Source organism: Parasteatoda tepidariorum, chromosome 11 (genome assembly GCF_982258835.1).
Source record: "Parasteatoda tepidariorum strain Cologne lab strain chromosome 11, Ptep-v5.0, whole genome shotgun sequence".
NCBI lineage: Eukaryota > Metazoa > Arthropoda > Arachnida > Araneae > Theridiidae > Parasteatoda > Parasteatoda tepidariorum.
In genome coordinates this window covers 58,890,428-58,912,078 of record NC_141765.1, presented here as the reverse complement: position 1 = coordinate 58,912,078, position 21,651 = coordinate 58,890,428, and the positions used below count along the sequence as shown (strand labels likewise).

The 21,651-nt window shown below is 26.2% G+C and overlaps 1 protein-coding gene and 2 long non-coding RNA genes across 11 annotated transcripts in view; 1 reads left to right on the top strand and 2 right to left on the bottom strand.

Moving 5' to 3' along the window:
* The window catches only part of LOC139427143 (uncharacterized), a 199,362-nt gene extending 198,152 nt beyond the window's left edge, over window positions 1-1,210 (bottom strand). The window contains exon 1 of the long non-coding RNA XR_015430479.1: window positions 1,108-1,210. This is a non-coding gene — a long non-coding RNA (uncharacterized LOC139427143). The remainder of the gene's footprint in view (window positions 1-1,107) is intronic.
* Window positions 1-21,651, top strand: part of LOC107450919 (uncharacterized) — a 653,937-nt gene that overhangs the window by 86,996 nt on the left and 545,290 nt on the right. The gene's annotated exons all lie outside the window — the stretch shown is intronic.
* Window positions 7,778-21,651, bottom strand: part of LOC139427123 (uncharacterized) — a 78,173-nt gene continuing 64,299 nt past the window's right edge. The window contains exons 2-5 of the long non-coding RNA XR_011638271.2: window positions 20,038-20,085; window positions 13,303-13,644; window positions 9,741-9,809; window positions 7,778-8,369 (exon numbers count right to left, since the gene is read on the bottom strand). This is a non-coding gene — a long non-coding RNA (uncharacterized LOC139427123). The remainder of the gene's footprint in view (window positions 8,370-9,740; window positions 9,810-13,302; window positions 13,645-20,037; window positions 20,086-21,651) is intronic.

Below are 21,651 nucleotides of genomic sequence, written 5' to 3'. Positions count from 1 at the left end.
GTAGAGAAAAATTATTAGAATTGAGCTTTTGTTATAAGCTTTAATAAGACCTTCTTTGTCATCGGAAATAAATGACATTACTTGGCATGCAAATTTTAGTAAAAAAAATGTTCTTTATTCTTATTTTATAGAAATGATTTCAATAATTATTATTCAGGAATAAATCTAAATATTCGTTTATTTATTTCGAATAGCGATTATAGGAGAATTGAAGTAAGCAAATAAGCAATGACTGGTTAATCAGCATGGTAACATACCTAGTACTTCTTAATTTATATACGAAGTAGTTACTATAAATGTTTACATTTCTAACGCCTGAAAAGCGGCAAAAAGCAATTTTCTTTACATTTCCTTTTCCAAATACGATGCACGTCCGAGTAATTTCTGCTATGTAATTAACTTCCAACTATTTCTACTCTGCTTTTATCTGTATTATTCTGAAAAGACTGTCAATGCAATCAAGCCAGTATCCCTTGAAAAGAGAAAATGAAGTAATCCGACCGATTTCTATCTTACTTTCTCTCTCCTACATTCTTTCTATCTTTCTCTCTAGTTCTCCTAATTTTTTTGAAGCTCTCAACTTAATACACATGCGCTTGCGATTGTTTTAGACATGTGACAGAACTGGCAATGTCTAAAGATTAAACAGATATAAAATTCTGCTTCCAGTCTTTGTTGAACCGCTGTATCACATTTCATAAGCAATTATAATATGAAAAGTTTTTTCCCCTTTAGGCGTTTCCTCGAATGACGGGAATAATTTCAAGAATAACATTTAAAATTCAGCATTGTATTAGCAGAATTCATTTTTAAAAGCCTTGGAGCTTAGTTTTTAATGATGAATCCGCTTGCATATATATATATATCATCTAAGAAACAATTCTAAAATAGACTGGTAGCAACGCAACTTGGCCAACTTCTTCGTGGTTTTGCCTAGAAGTCAGAAGAGCGATACATTTTTAATGAAGAACAGGGTGTTCCATTAGCTAAGTGCAAACACCACTTTAAACAGTTTGATCATCATTCACAGTTCTTAAGAATTATCGTTTTCTTCTTAATTCCTACCTGAAGATGGGGTATAATCAAAGAATTGCTTTAAAATTTTACCGTATTCTCTTGTTTCTCCACATTTTTCGTAGGTCATTTTTCTTAATTTCTGGAAACTTTTGTTTCATACACCATTTTCTTCTCCTATTGTCGTCAAGTTGCCCTGAAAATAAAGAGTTTTAACGTTAGATCTCTCGACGAAACTTTTAAACTTTAACTGCATATGCGTCATCAACTCTAATTATTGAGTTTCTAATTTCTTTAAGAGCAACATGATATTTTACTAAGCAAAATTTATAACCAAATAAATTCTTACAAATGTTCAAATCCAAAATTGTTGTGTTAAATAAATCAGATAAAAATTTATTTCCCATGTTTGAAGTAATCAGAATTCATAATCTAGTCTGAAATACTATATTTTAAAGGAAGTCCTCATTTTTCTTTGTAATTGCATAGTATAATTTAGAAATACGCATTTCTGATTGCAAACAGTATTTGAAATAAATCAAATGGAATTCAGTCAAATTAAGATGATTAAAAAGAATAAAATTTTATTATGCTATGAAATGTATAATTATTTATTCATACTCTTCCAGCCCTTTTATATCATCAATTACTACATTATAAAATAGTACAATTCTAGCAGTTACCTAGAAAAATTATAGTTATACATAATAGCTATATATTCCAATATTACATACCTAGATATATTATAGCTATACATATATTATAGCTATATATTCCAATATTTAAAAAAAAAACACAGAGTGCGTTTTGAAAATATGATTTAAGTATATTAATTCGATTAATATAATTGATATTTTTGCAACATTTTTATTTAATTTGATAACAAATATTATTCATTAGATAATAAATACTTATGCATAATTTATTTTAGTTTATCATATATTCCTTTTTAGGAATTTTGAAATAGTTCTCGGAAAATATTGAGAATATATTTGACATTTTCAGTCCTTAATCATACATACAGTTCTTTTTCTTTTATTTGTCCCCATTTAGAAAGCACAATTTAGAGAATTTATTTTTAAATATTTATAAACTTATAAACGTTGTTAACATTCAATTTTTATTATAAATGAAAAACTTCCCTTCATTTTGAAATATTTGCTAATTGTTTGATCGAAGCTAATGAGAAACATTAAATTTAATGGAGCTAATTTGGAATACACAATAAAATAGAGTCGGTGTTGATTTTATAAGAAAAATCTTGCTCCATTAATACCCGTTACAATTACATTAAAAATATGACAAAGATATCAATATCTAATAGAATATTCAAAATATAGTTATAATTATCTTACTTTTTTACAAAAAAATTTGCTTTATTTATATGCAACACTTAAAAAATAACTAAGGCAAATTATTTAACTTATTGCATCAAGAATTAAACAATGTATGGAGTTATTATGAAGCACGCTTTCAGTTTTTCCATCAATTTATTTTGAGAGCATTCAATATATTTTTTTAAATTATAAAGAGATAGGAAAAGTAAACAGAAGAACGCAACTTACCGCATCTTACTTATTTAATATGTCTGATTAAGCGAAATAAATAAGACTGCGTAATATGTATGTTTTTACGTTAGTGGTATTTAAATCGACATGAAAAATATGTTCATCATAAAAAATACTATAAATAAATAATAACATTCATTTTCCTTCAAAATTTATTTTAAAAGAGTCAGTTTTTCTGTTTGCAAAAGACTAGTGAATTTTTTTTTCGTGATTTTCGAGATATAGTTTTCAATAGCTAAGTGTTAAGTACCAGGAAGTGTTAAGCATGCAAAAAATATTTATTAAATTTCAAATGTGGTGAAAACTTTTCTTTATATTTTTAATAATAATTTAATTTTTCTTATTTTTATAATAATCTAATATTTTTTTAATACAATTTAATAGTTTAAAGAGAGTATTTCAGAAATTTCATAAGAAACTTAAAATTAGATAACTAAAAGTTAGATTAAATTAAATAAGATTGAACTAAATTAGATTGTTTTAATTAAAAACTAAAAATGTTAAATTTTCAATTAAAATAATAGAACCTGCACTTGCTTAAGACAAGAATTTTATGTCTCACTTTTGAGCTTTTGTAATTTTAGATCATACAATATTTATGCATTATTTTTACCCATTCTAAGAAAATGGGTATCTGAAAATTGAGTAAAAATTTATCAAAATAGCTCTTAAACAAATAATTGTTGAATTTTAAAGCACCATCCATTCAAAATTGAAGCAGCGTATATTCATTTTTGAGAAGATTGCAGAAGGGTGAAATGTGTGAGAGAGATGTTCATTGGTTGACAGCAGGATCCGAACCAAGGACCTCCGGGTTCATAGAAGAGTTCTCTAACCACCATAGTTGTACACCTCAACTCAGGAAGAGTTGAGAAGCTTAAGATAGTGGCCACCGTAATGACACATCGTGACATATATTCCATTCGCTTAAAAATTTTTAAGACATAACGAAAGAAGAAGTTGTTGTTGACGTCGGCTGTTACAGCAGAGAGTGGGCCATTGTTCTTGTTTTCCAGTGGCGGCATCTATGTCCAGGAATTCGACTTTGGCCACACTCATGCGGCACACCCGTTTAATGAGTGGACCCATTCATACATCCATTCATTCGTACACAGATAGTAATTTTGACTTGAGCCAGAGAACGATCGATCTCCAATCCAGTACTCTCAGAGGTATTTATTTGTTATGGGAACATGGAGGACCTTGTGAGCAGACAAATTTAATGTGCACCAGTCACCATTTACTACACGGGGAGTCTTCGGCCGGATTGATTCGAAATCCAGGCAAGTGAGGCTACCCTGGTTAGTGGGCTAACCAGAGTATTCCTGCCAGCGAAAGAAGTAAAACACGAAATTAAAATTGGTGATCTCCTGACTAAACTATTAGGATGATGTTTTGTAAATTGCAACTTTTGTCCTATTGAACTGGAAGTAGACAGTGATATGTCAATGTGCCGGCAGCTATATGTAGCTTCCTAACTTTCTCTGGACTAGAGTAGTTATGGCATTCTACGTAGAAACTGCAGGTTCATGGTTCGAATTCTGCTGCAGCCGACAAACATCTCTCACCCACAATTCACCCTTTAAATATGTTTTGCTAAAAATGAGTATCTGCTTCAATTTCGGAGCTATTTTTGCACATTTTTGATCTATTTCGAGAAACCTCTTTTACGGTGCATAAGCAGATAGGCGAATAAAACGGACTACAGATTCTTTATTATTTTTATTATTTTCACTAAGATTTAAATGTTTTAAAATAACAGTGAAATTAGATTTTTGTTTAAGGCTTCACGGTACCCATTTTACAAAAAAAAAAGCTTTTTTTGATGGCATTAATTTATAAAATAATCATTTCTTTTCCTGTTATATTATTAGTTTGATTTTTATGAAGCTAATTTGACCAACCTTTATTTCAAAATAATAAAAAACTAAAAAAGGAAAATTGCTTAAAAATGAAAATTACTTAAAAAACATATTTACTAAATTTTCAATATTTTTAAAAATTTTTACGAATGATTCATATCTTTTTTTGTAGTTTTATGAAAAAAACGTTTTATGGATTTGAAAAGTCTAATACATATTTTAATAACTAAAATCCATAAAAAAAGGAAAGTTCTAAAAACATTAACTTTCTGTAATAGAAACTCCACCTAAATCTAGAAATTTTTAAATTTAGAAATATACAACAGGAATTTCAGAAATCTATCTTGAACCGGAAGAAAGCCTTAGTGATTTCAAAATACTGGTAACAACAAAAATAAAGGATTTCAAAAAGATCTTTTCTTTTCAAAATAAAATATCAAATACCATATCAAGAACTAATATTAAATGTAAGCAATTAAAAAAGATTCTAACAATGAAAGCTGACGTTAGTAATTAATCTAATGAATAGACAGCTCTAAACAATCGATTTATTCAAAAATACTTTTGACATTAGTTTTTGAAATCCCTCAGAAAAATAAAAAAAGCTGTCAAATTCTAAGATTTAATTCACTCAGTAAATTTCAGATGGCTTCCAAACAACTTGAATGTTATATTCAAAAATTAGAGCAAAACTTTTCAAAAATTAGAGCAAAGGATTTACCACCCGAAAATGCAAAAAGAAAAAAAAAAGTTTTTTTTTTTATGCTTTGTTTATTATTGTTTGTTTTTTAGCTGTTCATTATTTATTAATCATCATTTGATTAATATATTTTTTATTGTCAAGCACATCATACAATATATAGAGATATGTTCTGAAAGTTTATATCTGAAAAATTAAATAATAATACTTTTCATTCTATTCATAAGGTGATTGACCGTATATTCTGAATTATTTAACTTATTATATCAGGGTTGGAGTTTTTGCCGGCAAAAAGGGGTTTTTGCCAGGACAGTGGCAAAAACCTGGTAAAAACCGGCAAAAACTGGTAAAAACCGGCAAAAACCAAATTATTTAAATTGCTGATTAAATATTATTACAAAATACTTGAAACAAATTTAAATCAATCATAAGGAATAATAATTTTGATACATTACATGAAAAAATTATTTTTAACATATTAATAATTAATATAAGGGTAATAAGTTTTAAAAGATTGAAAGTTTTTGACCTCTTTTCATTTTAGAATCCTTAAGTAAATGCTTTTTTACAGATAAATAAATATTATTTGTATAATATTATTATTATTATTTATTATAAAAAATTATTATTTGTACAATAATTAACTACACATGTTGATAGATATTTTATGCTTTAAATTATAGTTATATTAATTTAAAATAAGTTCATTTCACTGGAAAAAAGAGAATAATCAAAAATTTTTCAATCAATAATGTTTTAAACTACTAAAATGATATATTATTACATTATGATTTAATTATGGAATAATAATTTTGTTAATTTTTGTAATTATTTATATTTATAGTATATATTTCAATTTTAGGAATAATTTTGCATCAAAAATGTGTTTTTGTCCTCTCATCTTGGAAAATATAGGTTTTTGCCACCTTTTGCCAATTTGCTTGGCAAAAACCTGTTTTTGCCAGGACGGTTTTAACCGGTATTTACCATGGTTTTTTCCACCTGCGGGAAAATCTTGCCAACCCTGTATTATATGCACTATAATGACTTAAAATGCTCTATGTTGACTTGTAACAAAAATAATTTCAATAGGTAACATTATGAGATTACAATTACGAAAAATAAGAGTTATTTTTGGAAAAGTAGATATGGAGTAAATTTTTTTTATTTGAAATCATTTTTTCATGCTCTGCAAATTTGCACTTTGAAAATGGACACTTGTTTAGCACTGGTTCATATACAAATCAAATATACAACGTTAGACATTTTAGAGTGTGTAGAACCATAATATTGATTAAATGGGCTGCAATTTGGCTCTTAGATGAACCACATAATAGGACTTTTTAAACTTGATTACACGATAATATTCATCAGGAGCGTATTCAACTAAACTTATTATTTAAGTTACGCTATATGTGGTCGAAAATATCAATATTAGGGTTCAACTGATTTTTATTTAAGTGTATAAAGTGAACTTAAATATGATGAAGCAAAAAATTACATTTGTTCTTATAATAAGAAAAAGGTTAATACTTTAAGTACTTTACCTATAAGAACTAAAATAAATTAACTGCTGTTTATGAATTGAAGCTCTTTTTTTGTTTTTAGAAAAGCTGGCAGGTCAATAAAATATGTCAATTTCAGTTGTATTATGCAAACTTTTTGTGTTTAGCGAAACTATTAAGAGTCCTATAAAGTCAGTTATTTGCGTTTAAATATATATATATATATATATATATATATATATATATATATATATATATATATATATATATATATATATATATATATATATATATATATATATATATATATATATATATATATATATATATATATATATATATATATATATATATATATATATATATATATATATATATATGTATTTGATGATCTTCTTATCATCTACCTAAGTTAAATTAATTTTAGCTTTAATAACCAACTTTCATAAAATAATTGCATTTAGAAGGCTAAATAAATAAATAAATAAATACAACTCAGCTCAGAAAAAAGCAGTTGAAAATGATGAGATAGGAAATTCAAATAAGTGGATAAAATATGTCATGTTTATTTAGAAAATTTGTGTACTCCTTTTCTGTTGCCGAATAGAAATATGAAGGAAAAATACTTTTAATAAATAAAAATACAACTTTGTAGGTGTTTGATCAACTATGTTAATAAGAAACGAGGATTCGGCATTCTTTCATGGGTTAAATATTCATGACGAAGTCTGATTACAGAAAAGTCTAATTATTCAGCAGAAATAGCCCAATTACAGGTAAAGTTATTCGGGGAACTTTTTTTGAGGAGTGTTCGTGACTTCAAGACCCTCCTTCCATGTTATTAAAATATGCTGGTTTTATTAGATTCAGAAATTTCGTTCCTCAAGATTTCTTTTACTTCATTTAAGATACTTAATAATCTGCCTTGTATAACTTCGGCGTGGAATAACACTTTTTATTTGTTACTTGTCAATTAAATTAAGCACTCCAACTTTCTTTATAAAAATATATAATTAATTGCATTTGCACAACTATTTCTTAATGTATAACTTAGAATATTGAACAATATAACAAGCGGAGCTACGAAAATATGCTTTTAATTTAATTTTTCTTTCATTCCTTTAAGTTAAACTTTGGACAAGGGAGCGAAGAAAATACACATGGTATATGCATTCTTTACTGTTCTGAAAGCTTTGAAGAAAAGGCACGAATTCATGCTTGTATAAATATAATAATGTACAATTTGAAAGCCAGTCGCATTTGTAAGATTTAAGTAAACAAGAAATAATAGAAAAAGTATTCCACTCACTTTTGTACTAATTGCTTTAATGTAATATATTTTAATTTTTTACTCAATTATTATTCCAGATATTTCAGAAATGACTTCCATCGATAATAAAATGAGAGAATCAAACACTCCTTGAATTTTTTTATTGCATTCTTAAACCAATTATTATTAGTTTAAAACCTACCTTCAGATTAAAAATCTGCAACTTCAAAAATCCAAAATAGATGCAAGCAGGTTGAATAACCAACTCAGTTTAGACTTGAATCTAGCCAGGCATTGTTTATAACATGGTAAAAAAATTAACTTAAGGTATAAATGGTTAAATTATTGAATTCTTCTTTTTACCAACTAAAATCAAATATGTTGTGCTTAATTAAATTTTCTTTATAGTTCTTCATTGCCTTATCTTTTCTTCACTATCCAGTCTTCTTTCTGAAATGTTAAGTATCTATTCTGTTACCATATTTTTTATAAAAACTAAACTTAGTTTCTTTAATATTTTTCTTCTTCGAGCTTTAGTTAGCAGTTTTATTTTTAAAAATACATTTAAGCAATATAAAATATAATGACGTCTTCATGATGCAACATAATTTCACATTAAATCATAATATTGTGTAAATAATTGTGAATCGTGCAATCAAATAAATCGAAGAATCATACAAAATGACCAAGATTCTAACGTTTAACTTAAACTGAAACAGAAATTTTTTTCAGTTTAAGTTAAGCCTTAAAATCATTCAATTGAGTTTAAGAAGAATTAAATTACACTATAATATGCTTCAACGTGGTTACATATAAAAATTCAGTAAATTTTTACTATATTATAGTTTTTATGAACAATTGTTTAAGACTATTTTTAGACATTTCAAGCATGGTTGGAACATATCCAACATGGTTGGAACATATTTTTGCCGTAGCTACTCGTAGTTAAATTTTTCTATTATGTTAAGTTTACAAATTAATCTGCTAGGCAATCAAAATAAAAATCTTGTTTCTGATTTAAGCACTCAAAACTATGCAACTTATATATTAAAAAAATTTATTAATTCTGATTATTTCGAATTAAGGGAATTCATTTTCTTTTTAAAAAATCGATTCAAATACCCCTCATTCATGAAAATATAAACTGAGGGTTAAATCATATTATAGGTACCATGTACAAAACCATTGTACGTTATTACATTATTAAAATTTGATGAGGTGTTAAGTTGATTTATGTTTTCGTTTAATGTTCATAGTATTGTGTTATGAAATTTAAGAATAATTAATTTGCACGATAATAGGGTTCATAATGATTCAAAACTTCTAACAATATTTAAGTTTTAATTTTTATCAACTCTGCGTCTTCTTCTAGTCATCTTTAATTTCTGAAGCTCTTGAGTTTGAAAAATCCAAATCATTCTAAAATCATTTGCTACACTGTAAAGAATTTCGGATCAAATTACGATAAAAAGTACTGGGATCCTAAGTGCAGCATCCGTAAAATCTAATTTTTCTTAAAATACATATTTACCGTAAGTTTTACAATGATATTTATTTAATTACTGGCATACTCAGTGGTTTTATAGTAAGTATATCAGATTTATCATTGCTTATAATTTCACGGTAAAAATGGATTTAAATGTAAAACGTACCGACAACCAGAGTGCCAGTACTTTTTATCGTAATTTCGACAGAATTTCTTACAGTGAAGTTGAAAACAATTCCATATAAAAAAAAATTAGATTAAATTTAAACATTTCGCTCATGCTAGATAATGAAAAACATTATTGAAAAGATTGAGTTTAATTGCATGTCTCTTACCTTACGTTTGTTGACGTAACGTCTATCCAAAAAGAAAGGTCACAAAAAACAAACCATTTCGCATACATCCTAAAAACATTAAAACTAATTTAACATATTTAAAAATTAAAGAAAGTTTAAAATAGCATAATTTATAAAATGAAATAAAATTCAGTCCACATTTAATAAATTACTCGTAAGAGAACTTTTGTACCCAACACATAACTGTCTACAATAAGTATTAGATTTCATGAATTTTCTTCCAAGTGTTTTGTCAAAAACTCGAAAAGTCATTTTCTTAAATCAATATATTTTTTTCAAATAAATATGCAAATTTTCATTCATTTCTTCCATCGGCAAATTTAAAAACTTTTTTCGATTGGCAAAGTTTTATTTCCTTACAAATTTTAATTTCTATAAAAAATCGCATGATTTTGAAAATTTTGAAGATTTTGCTCTGCTTAAATAGATTTCTTTTTTGTATTCTGTTTTAAAAATATCATCAGAATAAATTATATATTGCTATAAATACCCATATGGAAACAATATATAAGTAAAATATGTAGTTACAAACAATATATGGATTTTTTTAATCAAATATATGGATAATTTTTTGAGCTACCTAAACTATATTTTATGAATAAAAGAGAATTTTGATTGTAAAAACTGATTTGAAATAATTGATTCACTTAATTTCCTATATTCAGGAAAAGATAATAAAGATTTATGTGTATTTTTTCTTCAATAATTTTTAAAAAAAGTAATGAAATTATGAATACATTATCTAAATTTATAAGTGTTTTCTTGTTGCTTTTTTGCTATAAAGGCTTATTTTATTTTTGCTAAAAAATTATATTCTGTAAGACTTCATCAAGTATTGCTTTAATAGGTACAGAATTTTGTAAATTTCTGTCATTTTTTAATTAATACGTTATCAATCAAATCAGACGCTTGTTGTTCTAAGCATAATAAAAAGTATCTATCAAATTTATTCAAAAATAAGTTGAAAAAGAATAATTATTATAGAAATTTTTAATTATCCAAATAAACCACAGGAAGTAAAAATGCAATATATATCACTTGGAGAAAAAATTGCGATAGTGTTTTAATTATTCAAGTCATTTTGTTGATCAATACATTTTCTGCTTGACAAAGATTGCATTACTCATCATATTTGTTTGCGCTAGGTAAGAAATACAATAAATTTGGAATTTCAGTAGAATAAAATAACTATTATTTTTCGAATTTTATTATCGATAATGTCAAAGATAACTCATAAAATTTAATCTTACTAACGAAGATTGCCCTTTGAACTCATACTGTATTCGCGTTTGTTGAAAAGAAATGAAACTATGCAAAGTTATAAGTAATATAATAAGATAATATTATCTATAAATAAGTAAATAAATAATAATAAGGAATATTATTATAATTGTTATTATTATTGATCTTATTATTATTACTATTAAAAGAAGGTTTTTGAATTTCAGGAATTACACGAGTTGCAAAAACAAAATTTGTAACAAAATCAAACTTAGAAGTAATTTTCAAAAATAACTACTTATACTAAAATAGGATTGGTTTTTATCTTTCTGTGGAAAAACAATTTTTTTTTCTCAAAATTATAACTGATTTTTATTTACTAAATTTTTAATGTTCGAACATTTAGTAAATTGAAAAGTATAACAATTTTTACACTGATTAAAATATTTTCTTTAAATTTTATTGGAAAACTAAAATGTATATCTTAAATTATCAGTCTCATAGTTTCTGAAGAATAACAATGTAACTAAAGTTTATTTATCAATAAAAAGTTGTACTGTTGAAATGTTATGTGAGAGATATTTTTGAAAATTTAGTTTCTAAAATTTAAAAAAAATCCTTGCATTAGGTGATATGAAAACTGTGGTTGTTTAGATATTTATTACATAAATTAAGATGCAAAGTTTTTAATAACTTTTACATTCATATGACAGTTAAAATATATCTGATAGCTTTTGAAAAAGGACTTTTTGATTACACGAAGAATTGTTTTAATTTCATTTTTATTTATTTTTGAATCAAGATATACGCAAAAAGAAATAATAAAATTAAAGTAAACGAACGTAAAATGAAGGAGTATATTTATTTATGGAATATATTGTGCATAATTTTGCAAAAATAATAGTTAGTACTAATAAATTGGCCATTGGAATTGATTCTTAGTTAACAAAAGCTCAAAGTAGTTTTTAAATTAATTTTTTTAGAATATCACCTCAGTATCGATTTTTTTTCATGATGCCTATAACAACATAAAGCGTTAAATATATCATCCAACAGTTTCACTCACATTTATTTCATATGCATATATTTTTAATCAAAGAAATAATATAAAATGAAATATTTAAGAAAATTTTGTATTTGAAATTTTATTAGGTCAATTAATGCATGTTTTGTATAATTTTCAATGAATATTTTGAAATAGTATTTCAGTTTTACGAATATAGGCTAAATTGTGTATGTTTCTCACCTGTTTCCGGGTATTGTTCATATTTTTGTGATAAAAATTACATCGAATTGAAAATAATGAAAGAAAAATTATTAATATGAAAAATCAGATAGAATGGATCTCTATATTTGGGAGGAAAATATTTTTTTTTAAAAGTGAAGAAATTGAAAAAACGTACACAGAGCAACTTTAAAAGCGAATATTTCAAAAAAGATTCAGAAATTGTTAGCAAATATCTTAAACGTGATGGCGAAAAAAACAGAATTTTTTTATTAAATTTTATAGAACTTTTTAAAAATTAATAATAAGTCAGTTCCATCGACATAATCTTAAATCATGCTTTATACTGATCACTTTTACAATTTATATTTTCAATTGAAAAAGGAAAGTGTGAATATTTTTCTCTTAACGAACACTTAAAAAACTATTTTCTTTAAAAAAACTTAAAACACTTAAAAAACTATTTTCGTACCGAATTCAAAAATAAAAATAACTTCTCAGCCAAACAATGGTATAAACGTTATTTCGTGCAGGATTATTCTTACTGAAATGAAACCACATATACGGAATACAAATTTATCTCACAGTTAGCTTAAACGACAACAAAATTAAATCAAATGCATCATCAGCGTGTGATCATTCCTTTTAGCACTGTCCTCAGCATAATTCAACAGCAATGCACGAAAACATTTACCAAAGCCAATTTTCAAACGTGGATCCCTTGAGTCGTAAGCTAGTTCTGTATCCCTTAAGCTAACTCTGTCCCGTTCTTGATTTGATTCAAACTATAAATGTGCTTGAAAGTGACAGCCATCCTTTTTCCCCAATCATAAGTTAAATACCTTTGGTTTTGTAAAAATACCCCTCACTCACATTTAATGTAAGGTAATTTATAACTATTAACATTCATAGTTATTAATTACCCTACCTTAAATGTGAGTGAGAGAAGGTGCGAAAGAAATAATATATTTGACTTATAACTCTAAAAACACTTAAACATACGTTTAAGCTATTGTTTCAATAAAATACCATTCTTCACCTACAAAAGACGTGATATTTATTTATCAAACCAGTATTACCGAAATTAGCTCTTACGTTCACATTCTTCTCTTCAATTAAATTGTCTTTTCCATCTTGTTCCATCCATTTACTCAATCTTTGAAAAGAGACACTTTAAGATTAAATTCTCTTGACAATATTCATCAGTAGTTGCTTCTTGAAAAGAGTTCAGTCTGGGGCAACAACCTTATGAGGAAGGAATAAAATTCGGTAACAGGTGAATAGAAGTAGACTGGGATCCCTTAAGGAGCACCCCTTTTCTTTTGTAAGGAAGGGATTGCGGAAAAAGGAAAAAATTCTTGGCCGTTCAGTGACTTATGTCACCTTATTGGAAGGTGGGAATATCACTTGCTTCTTTTAGTATACTCAGAAGAAAATCTGTAAAAAGTTGAAAAGGTTAATCTCTCACGATCACAATATTGTTACGAAAAAGGTGCAGTACTGGAAGTGTTAGTCTTAAAAAAAAAGTTTTTTGTAATGATTAAAAAGAACTTTTTATTCTTTAAGCTGTGAAATATCTATATGGTCACCTTCTTTTTGGGAAGTTAGGACCATACTAGGAGGATTCTAAAAAAGAACATGTCTATCATAACTTTATATTTGGTAAATGAGTATCAATAATGATCATTAGACTAATTTTAATATATGCTAATATAAAAAAGTAAAGTATTTCCACAATAGTCAGTTGTGGTCCAGAAGCTGTTAATATATGTTTCAGACAATATGCTTGATCCACAAAAAATCTACTTTTTAAAAGATTCTTAGGTAATTCAATGATCTATAGTTTCGAATCTATGAGAAGATTTTCAACTATTAATAAGCAAAGACTTAATTTAGTCAATATATTAAGCAATTAACTAAGCATAATGATATGGCATGAACCAAAATTGCATACTTTGAAAGTTTATCTTATTTTAAGGACTCAAAACATATAATCAATTTTAAGTCATTCTGTACTCTTTTATTGTTTCATCATTAAAGTAGCATCTCTTCAATTATTCTTTAATCAGTCAATTTACCATCAATAACTATTACAAAATTTTAACACTTCTTTTTCTAAAAAAATCTAGGAATGAATTAATACTTCAAATAAATTTCAAATTCATAAAATGATTTAAATTAGCTCTAGGGAAACATTTATACTTAGCTGGTATCAAACATTAATGGAGGTGCATGATAATTTGGTGTGTGACAAAGTTTTCTACTTCAAAAAAAAATAAATAAATAAAAAGATATGCAATTAGAATTTTTTTTAATTAGTTGTATTTAATTTTCTGTTGAAGATCACTCTAAATTTTGCTTTTATGCAGACATATTTTAAAATTATTTATCAACAGTAAATAATAAAACGTGTGGCTCTATTTATAAAAAAAATAGATTCAGGCAATCAAATATCCTAAATTAGTCAAAAATATATTCACAAGCAATATATCAGCTTTTCAATATATCCCTGATTTATATGCAAATTTATCAGCATAATTCAATATATATTAATCTTAACGAAAACTCCTAAATCTCCATTTAAATAATTTTAATTTATTTCACTGATTTTTTTTAATTTTTTGTTATTTTTCTTCACTGAGTATTTCTTATTAAAGAAAGCATTGTCTTTGTCTCCTTTTTTATTTTTCCACCAAGCCATTAAAACATAAAACATGTTTTTTAGAGGCAGTCATACAATTTTATAGTCTCATTTGTAAATTGAGTGACAAATCCAATTTTCTCTTCTAATCTTGAAACCGCCCTTGAGAGAACACATTTGAAAAGACTAGGTGAAATGAGTGACATGAAACACTTGTAACTTTGTGAAGTTTAAACCCTTAATGTAATGTTTGACAGGGATAATTTATCCTCCTCTTTAGAAGAACATTCTTCCTTCGATTTTCTTTTGATTCTTTTAAAACTCTATACCGGACTCTTTAATTTTAAAGAATTCTATTTGGGAACAACAATAGTGATATGTTGGCCCACATGCACTTTATATGTATAGAAGGGTAAAAAAGAAAGAAATTCCCAATCTTAAATGAATACATTTTTGAAAAATTGAACCCATCAATTTATGAAAGAATCTGTATTTATAAGTTTGAGAATGTCAACCGAGCTAATTATGTTTCGTTCAAGGAAGAATATGCCTTTGAATTTTATATTTTGAAGTGTTATTTTTAATTTTCGGAGTAGCTATGATTTATGTCTTTTATATGTGCTCTTGAATAAGCTGTTTTAATGAAGATTATAAAAAGCAACAATGTTTATTAGCATAGATATTCGAAAGTTAAACATTTGAAGAAAAAAAATCTATCGCATTCTAGTGACAGTAAATTAATTTTCTGTTTGATTTTCAAAGCATTTTTACAGATTTTTAACTTTTTGTGGAAATAATTCCAAAATCTGCACTTGTCCAATGATAAATAATATATTGACGTGGATTTTTTTCGATGATAAAGTATTTTGGCTTCAAAATTATTTATAAAATGGCGTATACTTGTTTTAGACTTTTTGAAGGTGAACAATCTCATGGACCTTGTCTAGCTAGGCTAGAAATGGGGATTTGAAAGAAGAAGAAAGATAAAATGGCGTATGTATTAAAAAAAAAAACTTAAGGAAATATTCATACACAGTGGATTATACAATTTTCATTTTTTACTGTTTCAAATGGCGTACATGGATATTAAAATAAAATCATTCTAGTTAAAAACTCTTAATGTTATTTATATTTTTTTCCATACCCTAATTTAAGCTTTTTAACTAATTAATTCTTTCAATATAGTTAAAGATTATAACTTTATTCCAAATTATTTCAAAAATTTGCAACTATAAAGGTAAATCGAAGTTGATACTTTGGGGGTTATTATTACACTTTATTTATTTTCAGCAGTTATAATCATTAGTTTTACAATTTTAAAAATCTTTTATGATCTGCAAAATTGAGAAACAACAAAAAAAGTAAGGCATACGAAAAGTTCCTATTACTAATCGAGCATTTTGATGAAGCTATTCTCTTAATAATCTAATTAATTTTTTTAATTTTTCTGATTTTTCAAAAGTATTTCTTTAAATGGCAAGTTTGGCAATAGAATGATATTAATTCTTTTGCTTAAAACTATGTTTAAATGTAATAAAATAATCCATCCAGGCATTTTTTTTAATGAAACTAACTTCATTTGAAGACAGGAAACAACATACACATAATAAACATTAACAATATCATACTAAAAGCTAGAGTGACCAAGTATTTTATTTTTATTTAGAATTTTGCAACAGACTAACACCAAAGTATATGAAATAAAAATAGTACATGAAATTATAACTTAAATTTTAATTGTACTATAGGAAATATAAATTATTTCGTGGTTAATAATAAGGTTAACAAATCTTGCTTAAATCAAGTATTTATGGGGACATTCAACATTGTTTTTTTAGTTTAAAAGTAATTATGTGTAAAGACGTTATCAGTTATTTTCATTTGACTCATGATAAAGAGTAGTAAATATTACATTAAATATTTCAAGTAATTTTTCATAAAACTACATATCATCCCTCAGGTCATATAGCAGTTTCTTAGCTCACGTTCTGCGAAACTCTAATTATGATACGAGTCTAGGAAATATCTTAATTGGAGGTATTTAATTCCAGCATATTTAAAGTAGTTTTTATTAAAATGCAGTATTTAGTTACTCATTTAATTCCAAAACTCATTAACTTGGCCAGAAAATTTCTTTTTCAAAATATTGATTTCTTTAATTTTAACTGCGACCGTTATTCATTTAAAAGTACTTAAACAACTTCTATAAATTTTCCTTAAATTCTTCTTTAAGGCGGGATTAAGAAATACATAAACAATTCTTTGATATTTCTCCAAACATATTTAAATTTAAATACCAATTTATTCCAATTATGTTTAGTCATTAACTTACAATCATTATTGCAAGTTAAAAATGTATCCAGACAATTTATTATAGCAAATCAATACAGAAAGTTACAAATGTAGAGTATACAATATTCTTGTTATATAATCGAGGTTTTTTTCATTTATATTGCTCTAAGTTGCTTCATTAGAGCTAGGGAAAATCCCGCAGTTTAAAAGAGCAGCATTAAAAAAATAACAAAAAGTTATTAATGCTTTGTTTTAATTAAATTTTTTTTTATTAAGTATGCTTATTATTTATAAACAAATGGTGTTTTTGTATCACTCAAGTGGATGAGAACATCTGGGAAGAAATTTATAAAAATTATTATTTCTTTTAAAAATTTTACCTTTTTCTTCTGTTTTGTTTGCTGTACATTTTATACTTTTAATGAATGATAGTGTATTAAAAATTATGGAAAAAATTATTGTTATTGAAGTAAATAAACTTAAACTATTTGGTAGAAATCATTCCGTACATCGAAGAACTTTCAACATCATAATTGCAACCTTAACATTTTTTCATAAAAACAATTTCACTAAAGGAGCAATAAAATTTTTTTTTGTTTATTGTACTTTTAAAATAATTCAAACAAAAACTGCAGAAAAATACTTTAAAAATTTAGGCATTTGTTTAATTAATTAAAATCTTGAGAATAAGAATGGCATGTTTTATTTTACTTACTCTGAGTGACATGAAACATGCATCTGAGTGACATGAAACATGCATCTGAGTGACATGAAACATTGTAATCTCAAAATAGTTATTTTAAACCAACATTTACTGTTTTAAAATTGGCAAAACAGTTAATTCACTTTTATATCAACATCCTTGATTTGTTTATAACTTATTTTTTCTCATTTTCTATAGTATATTAATTACATTATTCGTATTAATAAACATATACCATTGATTCGATTAATAAACTATTTAAAACAGCCGTAATAGGCATAAAATCAGCAAAAATTTGAGGAAAACTAACCATTAGTTTGATATGTAAAAAATTTATTTCAAATAGCGGATCTGTATTTTTTCAATTTATTTCTTCATTTCCAAATTATTTTTATTTTTAATTAAGAATTAGAAGTGAAAGCCTGAATGTGAAAACACAAAGTAATTAAAAGGAAAAATGATTTGATATATCAGCTTTAATGTAATGTCTATAGCGGCTTTAATGTGATGTCTTTGTAATAAGCATTCATTTAATGAAATTTAGATGTAGGTTTTAAATTGAAAAGAAACGCAAAAGTAGAAGAGATAAACAATAGTCGCACAGAAGATGATATCTGCATGAAAGAACTTACATTGGCCAAACGGATTTGCTTATGCTCGTGGATTTAAACCATGGACAAAAAGCCATGGATTTAAAAAAAAATAGTTTTCGAACAATTTAATGAAGCTTAAACCAATCAATTCCATTTGCAATAAATGCTATTAATTTCGCTTTTTATTTTAATTATAATCATTAAATTTTTAAAAACAACTACCTATTTTGGTCAACGAATAGCCTTACCTTACAACCTTAATTAAAACTGCTCTCATAAAACCTCTAAAAATAACTATAAAATCCTCCACTTTATGGAACTAAAACCCCGCAAAATCATTTCTTGCAAATTTCATTTTGCCAATTATAACTCTTGGCTGCTATTTGATAGTTTAAATAATCAGACTTTCTTTATTCAGTTTGCAATGTGGCTCATAATGCAAATATTAAATGTATGTTTCAGGGGTGAGGAAAACATAAAGCTTAATGTAAGCAACACAGTAAAGTAAAACAGTTTCGCAACAGCATATCGTGGGCCAGAGGGTCATGATGGTTAAAGCTCCACAATTTCATAACCAATGACATGATTGTTCATGTGGTCTGCATTGCGCACAGGCAGCCTTTACTTCCCAAGCAAACTGGTACCTAAAGCTGATTAAACTTATGGCCGATATTGGCCATCGAACTCCAGTCCTTTGAGATGACAGTCAGTGCCTTAACCACTGAGCCATCAAAGCAACAACCATTAAAAATTACTCAAAATAATATTCCACTCCTCTGTCCCATATAAATCGTAACATATCAATCTTTAGGTATCTTGTCAAATAAATATTTATTAAAGTAGAACTATCGTGAAGTTGCCTTACATGTAGGCGTTAAATCGAAAAGAAACTGAAAAGGAGAAGACTAACGACTAGTTGGACAGTAGGTAAATGCTGTATAGGGAAGCCTATTTAAACGACGCATTCTATCTTCGGTCCAACGGATTCGCTTAGGTGCAAACTGCTTCTTAAGAGAAGAACGATCCCCAAGTCGTTAGGAAAAGATTTCATGAGCCGCATTAGACTTATTCCATGAAATTGCTTACCGTAAATGAAATGAAAGTAATGCCCTCGACTTATACGCCTGCTTTAACGGCAAACGCTTAACAAGTTTTCTCTATAGAAGAGTAACTCCTTTCTTCGAGTCAACTCTCTACAAGTGATTTCATGTCCGCTACTACGGCAACAGAGAATTAAAAAAACTTAAATGTTTAAGGCTTTTGCGTAATATGGAGAGCATACTAAAGACTAATTTTTCTGTAATTACATTTACTAAAGTTTTGATAAATATTCTTTAAAATAATGAATATTTCTTTAAATTGTATGCTGAGCAAAATTATAAGTTCTTTGTTTAATCAGCCGCCCCTATAGGATTGAAGAAATATGTATTTTGATAAAATGCATAATTCGATTTAGTATCTCTTTCATTATTAGTTTATAAAAGTATTCAACAATACTTTTTGAACAAAAAGAGTAACATTTTTGCATTTAAGTATAGGGATAGCTAAAGCAATTTTAACAGTTTTAGCATTTAAGATAGAAAGAAAAATCAACAACTTACCATACGAAGATTTAAAACATAGCTGGCAGAAAGTTGCTTAGAATAAATCTGTAAAATTGAAATAGATCATTTTTATTTTCTAACATTTTAAATATTTAAAACATTATTTTATTATTAAAATAGAATATAATGATATATTACTGGAAAAAAATCTTTTTTTATTTAAAGTGTAGTATTTCAAATCTATTTCCAGTAAAATGTATCCTAATTTAATTTGATGATTGTATATTTCATTTCATAACTTAGTGGAAGCTAAACGTTTTTTATTATATGTATATATACAGTCCCTGGCCAAATTATTAGACGCACTATTAAATTCTATGTAAAATATTAATTATCAGGTGATATTATACAGTTTTACTGTTTTAACGCGACTAAAACCGGTTTGCACTTGTTTACGTTCGTGTATCAAATAGTTAAATTAGACGATATATAATATAAATTCGATGATTGTGTAAATCAGACGATATATTATATAAATCTAGAATATTTATTACATCAGGCATTATATTAGTATATTATAATAACTACACCAAATTATTAGGCGCACTGTATTTTTTTTAATAATTGCATGTTTCGCACGAGTTTATATGCAATACTTTTATATTTAAACATACATGTAATGGGTTTTTAATCAGTAAATTTTTTATATACTTACTATTTGTATTTGTTTTTAACGTGCATTACAATGCTAACCAATTGATACACGAACGTAAACAAGTGCAAATTGATTTCAATCGCGTAAAACAAAAGTTTAGTATCACCTAATAATTAAGAATTTACATAGATTCTTATAGAGCGTCTGATAGTTTGTATTCTGTTTCTCGAAAACCGGGTACAGAATATACTAATTCAATTCCACTTTCCCATAAAGACACCTCGGCTTGATTCAATTCTTTTTAAAAAATATATTTCTTGTTCATAATTTTCATAACATTCATTCTTATATAAAATTAGTAATTTAAATTATTCTTTAATCCGTCACAAAATAACAAAATGAATTTCTTTTTCTTTACATTTTTTTAGAAATAAAATATATATGCTTGGTATTGTATAAGGTTTTCAATTTCGAGTTTTCTTAAAATTGGATGTTTTTGTAATTTCGCAAAAAAAAAAAAAATAATAAATTTGTGACTATTTTGTGATCACTGTCAAAAATTTTAATAGATCAAAATTGAAAGGCATAATATTGAATTAAAGAAAAAAATGCCCAAGCCTCTAAATCTCTGACTGTTATACCACGTTTGATAACATGAGTCAATGATAATATATTATACAATCGATTAAGATTGTAGATGAGTCTAAATTTTTTTGGCTAAGAATCATATACATAAGAAGCAAATTTTGTAAAATTTTCGATCAGGTCTCTTTGGGCAGTTTGATCATTTTCTTTTTCTGTCCCAATAATCACCAATCATGTTTTGAAATGTCAAGGAAATTTTTCAATTGATCCTTAAATAAATAAAGTTCCTTAAGTTTGTAAATTTTATTCTCGATCGTAATAAAAAACAAAGACAAAATCAAAGGAAAATACTATTAAAATTACTTTTTTCCTCATTACATACTGAATTTAGAAGTATTAAATATCGTTTCAATTAATTATACTAAACTTAT